This window comes from Rhinolophus sinicus, linkage group LG06 (assembly GCF_036562045.2).
Source record: "Rhinolophus sinicus isolate RSC01 linkage group LG06, ASM3656204v1, whole genome shotgun sequence".
Taxonomy (NCBI): Eukaryota; Metazoa; Chordata; class Mammalia; order Chiroptera; family Rhinolophidae; genus Rhinolophus; species Rhinolophus sinicus.
The window spans coordinates 107,232,574-107,249,406 of record NC_133756.1 but is presented as its reverse complement, the minus strand read 5'-3'; the positions used below and the strand labels follow the sequence as shown (position 1 = coordinate 107,249,406).

The 16,833-nt window shown below is 38.8% G+C and overlaps 1 protein-coding gene across 6 annotated transcripts in view; it reads right to left on the bottom strand.

Moving 5' to 3' along the window:
• GRM5 (glutamate metabotropic receptor 5) overlaps positions 1 to 14,934 on the bottom strand; it is a 456,294-nt gene extending 441,360 nt beyond the window's left edge. For 3 of the 6 annotated variants that reach the window (XR_012497441.1, XR_012497444.1, XM_074335624.1), the window contains exon 1: positions 14,531 to 14,934. The gene's annotated coding sequence lies outside the window, so the exon portion shown is untranslated. Of the gene's footprint in view, positions 1 to 12,058; positions 12,536 to 14,530 lie in introns of those variants that run through there. The other 3 variants (XR_012497443.1, XR_012497442.1, XM_074335623.1) reach the window with 3 other exon arrangements.
• Between the last annotated feature and the right edge of the window lie 1,899 nt (positions 14,935 to 16,833).

Sequence of the window (16,833 nt, the reverse complement as noted above, 5' to 3'; positions counted from 1 at the left end):
ATGGCCCATCAAACTCGTAAAACTAAAATATCAGTCAATTGTATTTTATTTGTTAGATTTATTTTAGGCAAGCCTTATACATTGAGATATTATATATATATATATATATATATATATATATATATATATGCTTTTTGTTTCTTTATATACACATATGTACATATATAAGATTAGACTAATAAAAATTAGAGTAATATTTATCGATAATGTATTTATTCTTATATATATACACATACTGAAATATTGTCTTCTTATTATAGCTAAATTTTTTAATTCACTGAACAAATATTATAACCATTATCTTTCATTGCACCAATCATGCACCAGGCATATATATATATATATATATATATATATATATATATATATATATATATCATATCTATGCTATGATTGTCTTCTGGGAATTAAGTACTCAAGAGAGAACAAGGTATACTTGTTCCCTATACTCATGAAGCTTACAGATCAGCACTCTAAAGGTGACTTTAGCTGGAACCTGATGAATGCAAAGAACAATAAAATGAAGGATAAAAAAAAGTCAGTCAAGTGAAAAGTGTGGCTAGGGCATAAAGAATGGAAGGGACAGTGGTATAAGATAAGGTTGGAAAGGTATAAAAGGGTCAGACCATGTAGAATCTCGTAGGCTCTTAAAATTTAATTTGGATTGTACAAAATTTAAGTGCAACAGAAAGACACTGAGGAAAGGTAAACAAATAATGGCACAATTCAATCTTAGAAAGATTGCTCTAGCTGCTCATTGTTCTGGATAATGGACTGGAGAAATCTAATTACGAGACATATAATGATCTAGGTAAGGATGATTGTGGCTTGTCTATCATTGGTGAAAGTAGATATGGAGAGAAGTAGACACAATCAGATATATTTTGCAAGTAGAATCAATTGAACTTACTGATGGACTAGATGTAGGTAGTAAGGTTGAGAGGAATCAGGATCTACTCCTAGGTTTCAAATCTAGAAATTAGTGTATTTTGGTAGCATTAAAAGAGATGGAATATACTGGTACAGAAACATAATTTTCTGGGCAGAGGAAAACATAATTTTCTCTTGAACATGTTAAATTTGAGACGTTTTTGAATTATCCAGGTACATGTGTCAAACAGGAAGGTGGATATGTAAGGCTGGACCTCGAGGACCATTTTGGATTAGAGATGTAAACTGAGGGTCACCAATGTATGAACTCTTTGGATGAATACAATCATTTGGAGGCCAACTATAAATAAAGAAATATTCTATGCACATTGTATATCTATGTCTGTGTGTAGGTGTGTCTCCAAGTGTGGGGCATGTGTGTTTCAATAATCCTCATAACAATCTGAGACATAGGTGTTATTTTGTTATTTCTATTTTACAAATGATGTAATGGGCTTTGATAAGTTAAAAACTAGCCAATCACTTAGAAAGTGATGGAGCTGGAATTTTTTTCTATGCCTAGTTATTCCATAACATGGTGTTTTTGTTATCCCTTGCTGCCTTACTGACCCTTCCATCAAGAGAGGTATTTCCAAAGTCCATGGAAAATGAGAGAGCCTACCCAAACACAGTTTGAACTTCCTAGGGATATAGAATCTTACAGGCATTTCCTTGAAGACTAGTGGGTGAAGAACATTCCAGTACAAGAGATGATTCAGCACACAGATGGTACAAATATATATGACTACCTAGTACAAATGTGCTTACATTGCACTGGGATCCCCCACTAGATTATGGACCACCAGATTACAACGCAATGACTGTTTCATAATCTGCACTGGGTAAACACCGTGATTATATTTTATTCATATGAGCTATGAAGCTCAACCAACTAGAAAGTATATTTTGAAATAAATTATGACTTAGAAATTTGACAGAATTGTGCGACAATTCAGCTTATTATAAGGTTAAACAAGGCATTTTATGTGCTCCCCAAATACAAGAAATTAAGAGAGCATAAATCCCAAATAGACCAGTAGAGTATATATTATACTAGCTCTAGCAGCATCTCTCATTTGTCCAATAAGTATTGATCAAGTAACTGTTCTTTACCAAGCATTATTCTAGGCCATGGGGATCCAGGTATGGACTAAGCAGACATAAATGCATGCCCTCATAGGGCCTGGATTTTAAGAGGGGTTATCAGGCAATAAATAAGGTATGGAAGTAAAATATTGTGTGCTATACAGTAACAAGAGCTAAAGAGACTCAGTAAGGCAGAGAAGAAAGCTATAAAGTGTCAGAGATCTAGGAACTTTTTAATAATGTAGCCAAGGAAATATAAACTGTAAAAGTACAATTTGGGTAAATACCTAAAAGAAGTAAGGGAATGAGTCATTTCCTTACATTCCAGGTAAAGGTAAAATCAAATGCAAATTCCCTAAGGCAGATTTAAGCTCAGTCCGTTGAGGAGCAGCAAGGAAGCGGCTAGTGTGACAGCAGTGAAGTAAAACTGGGGAGAAAGGAAGAAGTGAGCCTCGAGAGACAGGAGGATGATGTTGAGTCATTCTGGACTTTAAAAAGACTTTGGCTTTAACATTATGTGGGAGTGATTTTCTGGAAGAGTTTTCAATAGCAGAGGGACACATATTGACCGACATTTCAAAAACAATAAGGGTACAAAGGCAGAACCAAGAGAAAACTTAGGAAACTATGGCAATAATTCAGGAGGGAGAGATGCCAGTGGCTTGGATCAGGGCGATGGTAGTATTGGTGAGAACTGGTAGAATTCTGAATATTATCTTGAAGACGAGTGAAAGAGATTGCTGTCAGACCTGACTTGAGATGTGAAGGAAAGAGAAGAAACAGTGAGGATGCTAAGTTTTGTAGCCTGAATAAATAAAAGTCATGTCACATTAACTGAGGTGGAAAAACTGGAGGTGCAGATTTGGGTGGAGACAACAGAAATTCAGTTTTGATATATCAATTTTTAGATACATGTTAGAATGACAACATGGATGGATCTTGAGATTATTATGCTAAGTGAAATAAGTCAGACAGAAAAAGTCAAGGACCATATGATTTCACTGATACGTGGTATATAAAACTGAAAACAATAAAGGAGCAAGACAAACAAATGAAGAAACAAAAACTCATAGATACAGACAATAGTTTAGTGGTTACCAGAGGTTAAGGGAGACGGGGGTGGTAGATGAGGATAAACGGGATCAAATATATGGTGATGGAAGGAGAACTGACTCTGGGTGGCGAACACACGATGTGATATATAGATGATGTATTACAGAATTGTACACTTGAAACTATGTAAATTTACTAACCATTGTCACCCCAATAAACTTTAATAAAAAAAAGAAATTCAAAAATAGATATGTAATAATTAGCAACTGGGTGGAAGAGCCATCAGTATAAAGATTTTTTTGTTTGTTCGTTTGTTTATTTGTTTTTTGTATACTATGAACTGGATGAAATCACTTAGGAAGCAGAAATAGAAAACAAACCAGTTCTGCGACGAAATCCCACAGTAATTATTTCAATATTTAAATTCCCAGAGATAAGGAGAAATTATCAAAGGTGACTGAAAAATATTTTGAACAGAAACTTTCTCTTGTGAAGTGTCAAGTAGGATGAAATGTGAAGTATTTGTATTATAATAAGCAAAAATAAAAAGCAGGTATGGCTTTATTTTCAAAAAATATATATTATGAGTGTGTGTACGTGCATACACAAACCCCAGAAACATACACACTGATATTAACAGGGTGTTCTCTGGGTGGTGGAAATATGCATAATTTTATATTTCTTCTTTGCCTTTATCTGTGTCTTCTAAATTTTTAAATTTACAATCAAAGTATATTTATTATTTGTGATTTTTTTTTAAAAAGTATGGAATTGAGAAAGACAGGCATTCTAAATTGCCTGTCTTTCTTGTGGCCTCATCTCCCCTCAATTTGTCCTTGCTTGTGAGTCTGCTAGTTAAGTTAAACCTGTGTCTCCTCCAGGTGTCTACACCTTTTTTCACCAATGGTGTTGTTCATGCTGCTTCTGATCCCTGATGTGCTTTTATTTCAAAGGCCTTTATGGCAGTTTTTAGAAGCATTGGCTTGGAGTCAAGTAGATGGGTTTGAATCTTGGGACTGCCATTTGTTGGCTGTGTGTCCTTGGTCACTTAGCATCTGTGAACCCAACTGGAATGAGAATAGTACCTACCTTAAAGAGTTTCAATGATGATTAAATGAGATAATATTTTTAAATAGACCCTTTATAACATATTCCCAGATCCCTCAACTTGCAGCATTTTCTCTATTCTCTGTACTCACATGGTATTTTATCCATGCTGTCTTATGATATTTATTACTAAGCTAAAATTATAGCTATTTATACAATATTTTGCCTTCCAATAGACTTTAAAACCCTTAAAGGTTACATTTGTGCCATACACGGTACCTGGTAAAATCTTTGCACAAAATAGATGTTCAATAAATTCTGCTGAATGAACTAATAAAGTAAATTGCTTACGCTTGGCTTCTGCTAAAAAACTGCCTGAGGTTCTAAGATAGTAGCCCTGCCCTATCATGGGAAATTGCAAAATGAGTAACAAAACTTCCTCTGTCCAATTTGTCCAGGTAGCAAAGGACCTCAAAAAGAAAAGCAGGGGCAGATGATTAGCCCCATAAAGGGAGGAGAAGCCTTTACTGTTCCCCACGGCTTTTCCATCCTATTAAGGGAAACATCATCATAGAACTAGAGGGAGGCCTGTAGATGATTCCGTTTCACTGAACTCCACAGGGATAAAATGAGTTTTAGCAGGCCTGGGCCAGAACCCAGCAACAGTGACCCCAAAACCCAGGTTTAACCACATGCTACAACTTAGCGTCTGCTCTTCTATGATCTACAAAGCACAGAATCTTTTATACAGATTTGTTTTGTTTCAATGGAATATTATAATGAAATCTCTCACAATATATTTTAATTCTTCTCTATATAATGTATTGTAAAGATTTTTCCCATATGAGTTCATTTGGATGATGATGACAATAATAACAACAATTAAAATAAACAGAGAACTTACCACATGTAAAGCCCTATGCTTAGTCATGACTATGAAATGTATTTAATTATCATTAAAATGCTATAGGATAAATAACGTTATGCATATTTTACAGATGGAAGATCTGAGACTCAGAGAGAGAGAATGGTTTGGCTAAGATTCCAAAGTAAGTGAGTAGCAGAGCCAAGATTCACACTTAGAAAAATCTATTTCTTTTACTCAATGGCATAGTAGTCAATTATATGAATACACCAAAATTTATTTAATTATCCACTATTGTTAGATATTCAGATTTATTATCGGTTTTCTTACGATTGGAAACAATGTTGCACTTTACTTAGTTTTGAAAGTATTTCTATATGACAAATGCATAATATTGCTGGCATAAATGTTTCCACATTTGATAATCTATCAATTTAGATTTTAGAAGATGGCACTAATTTTACTCTCGGTCTGATCTCCTTAACCTCTTCAATTCTGGGTACCACACAACGTCCTTTCCATGAGGACCTGTTCTCTCTTGCTTCTATACAAGTTCATGGGTGAGGCTCTTTCTCCTTAGCTATCTGACCATGAACTTCATTCATTCATTTAACAAGCGTCTGGTAGGAAAAAAGGGGGGAAAAGAATACCATATTACTTTATTTTCAGTGTACATAGTCTTTTTCCATTATGAATCCCATTTCAACCTAGAACAAAATTACTACTAAGAAAGTCTGATTATCCCCATTTCATATACCAGGAAACAGAGTCTCCAAAAGAATAAATTATGTGCATTAAGTTATTACTCTGAGGTGCTAGTAGTTATATGTTGGTAGCAAAAAAGCAGGTGCTTGCTATAGATAACTGGCAGGAATTAACTAATACAACGATTGGAAAAAAGCCTTAGAATGTTATCTATCTATACGCCAATAATATGGAGACCTTTAATTCAATCAAAATTGGCAAATGATGAGAGTTTATATAAATAGTGCAACTTATATATTAGTTCAGGGTTCTATTTTCAAAAGTACTAGGCTGCTTTATTCAAATATTTCTGGGTTCATAGCACAACAAAATTAATCATTACCCCATGATAGAAAACCATTGACATATATTCAATATGCATAAAGGTATTTTGTCTCAGGTAATCATACAACCTCATATTGTATACTAAATGAGTATGAAGAAAAAAATATTGCTGGGCAGAATTTTCCATACGTTACAACTTACGTTGTAACCAGATTCACAGCTCACATTGTCTTTTATTTTCAACAGTCTTCTCAGATGATGACCATCTTTCTGGCACAGATGTCTCTTATATAACTTAATCCCCACACAAGCAAATCACACAGCTCAAGACATCAACACTAAAATGATTCCTTCTGCCTGAGAAATAGCCTCCTCATAAAGAGGGGTGTCAATATTGCATATGCCATAAATACCTTTGATATATTTTCCTGTAAACAAGTGCATCCCATAGATAAGAGACATTCGGACTTATAATGAAATCGAGAGCTTTGTAATCTAAGGAAGGCTCCATTGTTGTAGCTATCTCAAGCATACATCTGTGATCTTGTAAACATAAGAAAGTCCAGCACCCCCTCTGTTTCATACAGGACAAAAAATATGCCATATTTTCATTGAAATCCCCTTAAAACAAAAAAGGGCCATAAATAATATTGTACGAAAGTGAAATCTGTAATTTTATGCATTAATTAACAGGTGCTGTAGAATAAAGCTCCCTAAATCATTGCAAATCCTTAAAAACACTAGTTTAGTAGTTCATGAAAACCTGAAACAGCCTTCTACAGGAAAGCAATAGAAATGATGCAATCCACTGTTAACTAGTCTCAATTTAATTATCAAGCAGGGATTGTAGCCTTTTCCCCATTTTGCTGCTTTCATCTGCTCTTTTATTATTTATGGCATACCTCTAAAGACTGTAAAGCATTATTGTGCATATTTATATTAACTATCATCAGGTGCTTGAAAATGTTGTTTTGCATTTCTAACTCGATCTTTAGTTACTTATTAACACGTAGTACTTAGTGAGTGCTTGCTTTGTGCTAAAGAATGTACTGTATAAGCATTATTTTAATGTAAGTCTCACACCGACCCTGTGAGGTAGGTATGATTACTACTTACATGAAAGAGCTCTAGAAACTGAGCTTTAGAGGTAAAGAATGTTGCCAGAAGTTTCACATCTATAATAAATGGTGGAGTCAGGACACGAACCCAACTCTCCTAGCTCCAAAGCGTACACTCAACATAATCAGATAATAATGTCTCCCACAGGACCAAATGGGTTATTTGGTTAAACTTTATGTATTGATTAGGAAACACTCTGGAGACTCTGCTTTCCATCCAGTTCTTATGAAATACTAATCAGCTACATTTAGAAGCCATACAAACAAACCAAACAAATATAGGTAACTCTGTTTCCTAGAATCACTTAGATCAGGGTTATCGGGGTTGGGGGGAGGGCTGCTGTGCCATGCATTATAGGCCTGTTAGCAGCATACCCCATCTCTAGATGCATATAGCACATACCACCTCTACTTGTGATGAATAATAATGTCCCCAGACTGTCAAATGTCCCCTGCAGGTCAACGTCATCCCTACTAGAAAACCGCTGATTTACATGAAACTCATCCCGGCAAGATCTACATAATCATGAAAAAAAGAACACAACTAAGAGCCAATCATTTGGATATGTCAGTCCCACAAAGCCTTTTCATAAAATATCCTAACAACTCTAAGGAAAATCGTTAGGAATAGGCTTGTGTTATTCCTCCTTTAGTTTGTAACTTGTTTCTGGCTGCATTATCTTGTTTTGAAGTTTGTAATTTCAACTGGAGAAATACAGATTAAACTGTGAGTGTCCAGGATGATATTGCCTTACATTAAATAAGCATAGTTCTGAGTATCCACAAATTAAAATAAACGAATGTGGGAAGAGTACCCGAGGATATACTTCACTATTCCAAAGCCTACTTTGAATATGAAATGCTAAGTTCCTTATAATTTTAACAAGATAAAGAACAATTTTATATAGTAATTAATAATTAGTTTTTCAAAGTATCACTTTTCTTTCTTAAAAAGTAATATAACATTATATTATTTATTTTTCTTCTGGGTCTTTAAAGGGTTCTACTACATTACTATGTATGAAGGCAAAGTGATTTTCTTTTTTAATTTTATTTTTTTTATTTCCTTATTTTTTATTGGGGAATATTGGGGAACAGTGTGTTTCTCCAGGGCCCATCAGCTCCAAGGCATTGTCCTACAACTAGATTGAAGGCAAAGTGATTTTTAAAAATATTTTCCCAGTATTCCTCTGCAAATATTATGAATGTAAATAGGCTACATTATTATTGCAACACCGACTAATGCCATTATGATTATGAGCTTTTAATTTTCCTCAGAACGTTTATGCTCAAAAGTTTACAGTCAGTAGCCTATAACCAGAGTTATTGTGAAAACTAGTAATTAGGGAATAATTCTTAGGTTTAGTGTTTTTATCACACAAACAGAATTATATCTATTAATACATAAAATACATTTTTTGCATCTAAGTCTTTCCTTTAAGTTTCCTGAATAGTTTGACTAAAATAAGAGAAGATATTTGAGAAAGCAATTATGTACCAACATAGGGTTGTTGAGAAGATTAAAATTAAATACTATGGAAAACCTAAGAAACATTTGATATTCAAAGGCCTGGATGGAATCAACAGCTGTAACTAGCATTTCTATATTGTCCACTGTGGGTCTGGCACTTTACTGATATATGTGCAATTAATTCATCAAAATCACTCATTGAGGTTTGTTACAACCTGTTCCCCATCTTAAAAGTGAGGAAACAGAGACAGAGGGATGTTAAGTAATTTGCCTAAAGTCACATAACTAAGATTCTAACTTAGGCAATCGTATGCAAGGGTCTGTACTCCCAACCATACCACAACTCACTGGACAGCACAATGAGACAACTCCATGATACTCAAACACAACATACATTAAAGTTACTAATGGAATGGAATCGGATAAGTTTGTGTTTGATTTTCAAAAAAATCATACACACACACACACACACACACACAGTGTCATTTGCCAAAAAAGTATACACATTTTAAAAAAGGAAAACTGTATCAAAATTGTAATACTCAATATATACTGATAACAAAAAATGAATATAAGTCGTGTTTGACTTCTGCAATTACAGGAGGTGCTCAAAGTGGTTACCATCAGCGTCCAGGCACTTCTGATTACAGCAAACTATTGTCTGAGCATAAATAACATCTCTTAAAATGTGTATACATTTTTTGGCACCCCCGGTATGTGTGTGTATATGTGTTTGTGTGTGTTTGTGTGTATTTTCATTTCTTTGTTATGTGTCATGGGGGGGGGAACTTTGTTTGAAAATAGAAAAGTAAGAATAAATATTGCCTCGTATGATTGTTATTAGGATTAAATAATATGTCTAATGCTTGGCATGGTGCCTGATGTGCTCAATAAATGGTAGTTATTAGAACAGTGATGAGCCTGCACCAAGCCTTTTACTTTGTTCCCCTTCTGACTAAAGGTACATATAATTGAAACAAGATTGGAACCAGTAAAATCTATTCTTTTTTTCTCTTCTCTGTGAATTTAAAGGAAATGAAAGCAAGCCTATAGCATAATGTATTTTAGAACTACATTTTAACCAACTGAGATAGAGGAATGTCAAGAAAACCTTGTCTTATTTACAAATAGTTGAAAATTCTAAATCAACATTTAAATTTTTTTCTTGGGTTGTGCAAGCACATCATAAACTAAAAAAATATTCTTTTGGTGCTCCTATCTTCTTATGTTCTACTGAGATCCACTCATGAATGAAAATGATAACTAAATGATGCCTCAGGAGTAGGATTAATATCTTTCTGAATATTAAAAATAACACCTATTTCTAAATAGTAGGATGTTCCTGCTTTGTAGTAATACACCTTCAGTGTATCTAAACTCCAAGCAGACTGATTAGCTTTAGCATAAATTAATATGTATCCAGACATATCTATTCATAAAACAGAAGTTAGTTTGTACTCTATAAACTTTATATCTATTAAAATAATATAACAAAAAGTACAAGCAGGAATACTTAGATGTGTCTCTTCTTCCAATAAAGATAGAAAGCCTGGGAGAAAATGGTGACCAAAAAAAGTACAATATTTTTGATGATTAACTTTATCTCATATGTTTTTACCTGCAATTTCACCTATCCTTTATTGGCATTTAATTTAATTTTTCTATCTAAAATTCTCTGACAATTCCATAAAATAAAGACTCCTATAAAATCTTCACTGTGTTTTGAAAAAAGAAGAAAATTAGAATTATTAAAACCCTTCAGTCATGAAAGTATGTTCGAAACAAACTGTTGAATCAGGAAACATAACAATGTCAATAATCAGAGTAAAAACTGAAATTTGTATACAGTTACTGAAATATTCCCAAAGTCTGTATATTTTGTGCTGGTTGGACATAGTATCTCTGAGTGAATTTTTCCATTTTCACCTTGATGTTTGTCAACATGTCAATAATGTGTATTATGAGTGATGATAGAGGCCTGTGTCTACTTCTGGAAGTAAAGTGAAGAACTGGGAAGTACTAGGATTAGTCAAATCCCACCACCCCCTTCTTCAAACAATCTCAATATGCCCTTTAATAAATGAACACTGAAGAGTTCTGTTTCTCTTTGAGCATCGCCCACTACCCAAATATCACCACGTGATAGCAGAAATCTGGGGACGGGGCAATGAAAATAGCTAGATTGTATAGTTTGTCAAATAGAGTGTAAATGATTAGAAAAGGTTTTTCTCTTAAAAGAAGCAGTGACACAGAAAGTATTCTATCCACATTCTTCTCCTAAGAAACCTTGAAGGATCTGTCCGGAGTGCTGAAAAGGTTTCCACTGGAGAAGGCTGGAGACTTTGTAGGATGTGCATTAACCTGATGAGTTCAGGAAGCGGTATTTTCAAGTCCCCAACCAAAGATCCCTTGAAACAGACATCAACATCCACAGAGGACAGAAATAGTCACAACTGATTCTTAAATGTGTAATTATGTGGCTAAAAGAGAGAAACTCAGGGAGAAAATTCCCTGTGCTCCATGAGGGGAATGAGGTGCACAAAGCACACCTAATAAGAGGTGGCACACCTGAACACTGCAATACTCAAAAGAATGTCTAGAATGCTGTATAACTAAGAGGATTCCACAGAAAACCTTGACTTATGTCCACCTGGGGAAGGGGCTGTGCGTAGTACAAGGCAGTGCTCCCTTGGCTGCCTCAAATGGCCAGCAGCCAGCATGAAGGATACAGATTAGCTCTAGCTCAGTCTCTAGGGACTCAGAACAATAAAACCACATGTGGGGAATGAAGGAGAAGGTGGAAGGGAGACTCTGCATTCCCACTGGCCTGTGTCAATTTCTTAGTGGGATGTAAAATGTTGGAGAATCTATCTGCCTGGCTGCTCAAGCTTACAGTTCAGCTGAGGCAGTACCAAGATTATGCCTAAATAAGCACAAGTGCTCCTTAACCTTGCCTCAATTTCCCTTCCCCACAGCACCTGCTCTGGAGGGAAATGGGGGCAGTGGAAAATTCCAGCACCAGTTCCAAGAACCCCCAGGTAGACTTTTCAAGTACATCGGTGAGGTCCCAAGTGCAGGTTGGGCTCTGGTCACCGGCTAGCTCGCGGCCCTGCCCTAGGTTCTTTCCCCAAATCACTGTTTCCTGGACTCCCTCCTCACCATGCTGCTCATGATGCCGCTCCGGGGAAACTAGCAGGCTTTGTGTTAGAAGGGGAAGAAAGAAAGAGCGGGAGGGCGCAGACTGACGTTTAGAAAGAGGCAAGCTAGCCTGTTTGAAAGAGCTGTGCTTTCAGCACCACCCGCTGTCCCCCTCTTCCTGTAGCAAGAGCCCGGGTCGCGGCAGCTAACCGAGCTATTGGGAAGCAACTCTCCTTCCTTTCCCTCTCTACCTGTTCTTCTCTTAATTCTGAGCCCTCGGGTGGTTTGGGGAAGCACAGTCTGCATTCTAAACACACGTACCTGGCTTTAGGGAGCGGGAACTCGGATCTGAAGGCATGCAGAGTCCCTTTCTTGGCAGCCGTTCCTTCCTTTACCCATTGCTCTCGCTTTTACTCCCAACAGGTTTAATTAAGGCCACCAGCAAATGGAGCAGACTTCAATCTGGAGGTTCTGTCCACCCCCTGCTCCACCCTCATCCCCCTCCCCAAACCAAACTGTGAGCTACCCAGCAAGCTGAGAGCTCCTACATCCTTCCCAGCCAGGGACACTTAGGCACACAGACGCTTAGCAAGCTTACCCCCCTGTTGGCCACGCAGCAGGCAGTGAGACACGGTCTAGCTAGCCCCCCTTAAAGTTGGGCTGTGTGGATCAGCTGGGCAGAGCCGGCCTCTCCAGTCCTGGGCTACCCCCCAAGATGATCTTAAGCTTATCTCCTGCTCTCAGTGCTGGAAGAACAGCAGAGCTGAGGGCGGCTTGTGCAGCAATCTCCCTGCTACTGAGAAAGGGGAGAAGGGGGGAAGGGGAGAGTGCGGAGGCGGGAGGGGTGGTAGTTTGTATTTATAGAGAACAGAGTTCTCAGCGCAACTTTTTGGTGCCACCAAGTGGCACAGTGAGTTCCTTTAGGAACACAGACTTTGGGTCAATCTGGATAGGTAAACCATCTCCACAGCCAGATGCTCACATGGTGGGGGATTGCAAGAAGCACCCCTAGGACTTCAGTTTTCCTATGAGCACTTTCATATCTCAGCACCTGGAAAGAAGATCCATAAGTTCTACGAATGAGCTTGTATTGAGGGGGAAGTGATACCTGTGCCTTCTTCAGACAAGTGGCAGAGATGTCAAGGACACTGGACAGATGCCAGTTGCCTCCTGGGAACCTAGGAATCCTAGTCTCAGGAAGGATATTCATTCCCTTCTCCCTCCTAACCCCTCTGCCCAGATTACAGTATTCTCAGATCTCACTTTAAAACCTTCTTCCTGCCATCCTGAGTGCCCAACTTTTCAAATGGGATGCCATTCATTGTGTGTGTGTGTGTGTGTGTGTGTGTGCGTGTGTTAGAATCAATTCCAGGTTATTTCCCAAATGCTCAAATTGAAAGAACTTCATAGCTTGCGACCAACTCTCCTATAATTGCTACCTTAAAAAAAGCATGTGACTTTAGGCTCCGCGGATCTGAACCTCTCCAAACGGCACTCAGAACTCCGGTTCCCATGGCTATAGCCTGGGTTTCTGATTGTCCTGTTGCCCATTTCTACAGACCTCTCAGCACGCATTACAACAACAGGACAGCCAGGAGCCTGCAAATGCCTTTGCTACTTTGAGGAAAAATGCCCTGAAGCTTCCTTTCTCTGGATTTTCTGGGTGCTCTTCCGTCCTTGTATTCAGATCCCCAAACCCATACAATCAGAGACGCTATTGCATGGGACCTTAGTGTCCGAAAACACAGAAGAACCTCTACATTTTTCAGCTGGAGAAACTGAATACACAGAGGTTAAGGAACTTGTTCAAGGTCACACATTTCCCTAGAGACCAACCCAGGGACTACCCAGGGTAGAACTGAATGAACACAGCGATGCCAAGCCCGACTTCCAGGCTCCTGCGCCTTTTACCTCCCCACACAGCCCATTCAGTCCTATTCAGTTCCCTTCTCTTCCCTCTCTCTCCTCACATCCCTTACTCTAACCTCACCTTTGCCAAAGTTCTATAAAGGAACCTAAAGATGTCTTCCTAGCCCCAGTGGGAGGACATGAACTTGAGCTTATAGGTCCAGAGTGGCATGTGTACCCCCTTAAAATGGCCCCGTTCTAGAAAACCTCTCCTTCCTGTTCGTGTAGTCATGGAAGTGTCATATTAGAAATGGAACACTGGCATTCATACCCAACACGGTCCCTTCTTTTGCTGCCTCTTTTTCGGGTGAAGCAACAGCAGATGCTTTTATAGCTCCCCAAACACCTAATGACCTCGAATAGAGAGAAGCCCTCTCCCTTCATAAATGCACCCCTTGTGCACATGCCTGGGGGGGGGGAGAGAGAGAGAGAGAGAGAGAGAGAGAGAGAGAGAGAGAGAGAGAAGCAAACACCTCCTTTGGCTCAGATCTCTGATTTGATTTTTTTTTTTTCTTTTTAGTTCGTTTTCTATGGAAACGAGCCCACTTAAATCCCTCACTTATGCAAGTAAAAGCAAAATGATCTTCAACAACCTTTCATTGGAGCGATACCGTTGTAGCCTGGTCTTCTGACTAGAAATTCATGTCTGATTCACACAGCACATGTCCTTGCAGGGTGACTTTTCTAAACTTGCAGGACCTCGCAGCGTCCCTGGCTCCACCAGTTCTCCACCTGCCCACCACCTGCCCTCCTGGGTCCCTTCGCTCAAGCTCCCGCCCCTTGCCTGAATGCTCTCCAGCCTTGTGCTGGGGGAGGGGCTCCGGCGGTATCCCTACATGCGTGTTGATTCTAGAGCTGAAAGAAAGAAAAACGCGCTGTGCTTACCAGGTGCGCGCCCTGAGCCGGGCGCCCCCAGCCAGCCGCTCCTCGCGGGCTTCCTGCGCTCCTTTAGCGGCCTTGGCTGCAGCTGGAGCGCTAGTGGTGGCGACGGAGGCAGCGGTAGCAGTAGGCAGAGCGGCTCCGGGCCCGCGGCGGTGGCGCTCGCTCTCCCGCGCCAGCGCTGGGAGCACGTGCCGCACTCTGGCAGACGCAGCTGGAAGCGCAGCGCAGGGCTGGCTCCTACTCCTGCAGCGCGCGGCGGGGGGCGGTCGACCCACCAGGGTACCGACTCGGGGGGTGACAAGTGTCTTGAAGCTTCATAGTCTCGGGGTACTGAAGAGGGTAGCCTCAGGCTCCCTCTGCAGCTCCTCAGCTTCCCTCCTGGAGCCTCCGAAAGAGAAGAGCTGTGTGGAGAGGCGTGGGTGGTATGTCACTCAGAGCAGCTGGGGGAGCAGGTAGATAATAAGCTTCTCTCTGACGATGGAACTTAAGTGATTGGGAAAAGGGGCGTCACTGCTGGAGGGTAGGGAGAACCAGGAAGCCGGGGAACCCCAAAATGATTCAGAGGTGTGAGTGGTTAGAAAGAACGGTCCCTTTAATGGTATGACTTATTAATAATGCCATTTTGCATGTCTGCCCTTCTTACAAATGATTCTTTCTACATCCATTACAATTTCTTCCTTCATAGCAGTTAAACATCTTTTACTTCCTCAGATGACTTTGCTTCCCTTCCCCCATCATCCCTATAACTGACCAAGACTGTAAAAGAAATGCTGAGGTTATCTTTCAATTCCCAAAGCACTTAATTTCTGCTTCTGCAGAAGAGATTGGTGTAAATTAATTACATGACTTACTTTAAAGAAAAGAAAGACATTGTAGTGATATGATAATTGCCATTATATTTCCTTAGCTGAATTTTGGGAGCCAAATATTGCAGCAATTGGATGAAATATTAAAAATGAAGACACTGAAGTCGAGGAGGTTGGTCCTGATACATTAACTACTAATATACCTTTCCCACCAGACCCGCCCGTGAAAACAAGGCAAGTTCCTTGATAACTTCAGGATTCAACAAGAAGAAGGAAAAAGATATGTATCTACCACACCTTGTTGATTATTGCAATGGCACATTTTCATGTGTATTCTGATGGTGGCATTCATTTTTGAAATACTTTGATTGCAACCCACAAAGCAAGATTTAGTACTTTGTAGAGAGGCCAGAAAAGCTGTGGTTGATCTTCCTGAATAAGAAAGATGAGAAAGGTGGTATAAATGAGAACATACAAAAAAAAAAAAAAAAAGTGAGAGTGTTCTGAGGAAAATTAACAGGAACTAATGACCAGGTGATTCTGGAGATGTAATTAAGTCTGATATGTATAATGGTTTGCTAGCCCAATTTGCTGGAGCATTGGCAATGAGGATGAGGTCATAGATTTGATCCGTGTCTGGGACACTTAGCTTTGAGTGAGCATAGGACACACCGAGTTCCCCATCCTTCTTCATCAGTTGGAATGGGCTCAAAGTACACAACGTGTGTGAGCTGAGCTCAGGTAAAAAGGGTTCTAATGGTGGACGCTCAGTCACTTAAACTCTTCAATTTCCTACAAGTATTTTGTTCCCTGCTGTCTCCCAGGGTTATGGAGAAGCTTGGATGAGATAAGACATGTCAAAGCCTGTCAGAAATGATAAAGTACTCCATAACGGTAATTTATTGTTTACCAAGATACTTCCTGTGCTCTAAAAGCTAAAATGCAAAGGACATTCCCAATGTTGAACAGTAGTGATATTTTCAGATAAGAAGAAAAACAAAATTATGTAATCTTAAATTGTTCAGTGACATTTTACAATATTGCTTTACCTCATAACTGTAAAGTGCTGAATTAGGTAAAATTAAAATTAAAAGGAGTATACAAACGATGTTTTAAGTTCCCAAAATAAGTACTAATTGTAAATTGCTCAAGGGTATGACTTTTGCCTTAGGATGAGCTATCAATAAGCAAAATATTGTAATTCTTGTGTAGAACAGTAAAAATGAATGAAAAAAGTCATTTATATTTATAATTGGTTAGTTTAAAATTTGGAATTGTCATCAATTCCTCTCTTTCTCTCACACATGACAATTTGTCAGAACATCCTCTTGGCTCTACTTCAAAATACCTCCAGAATCCTACCACTTCTAACCACCTTCCCAGACACCTTGTTGAATCGAGCCACCATCATCTTTTACCTGGTTACAGCAATAGCTTCCAACAAGTCTTGCAGCTTCTTTACTTTTTCTTTACAGGTTATATTCAATACAGCAGCCAGCG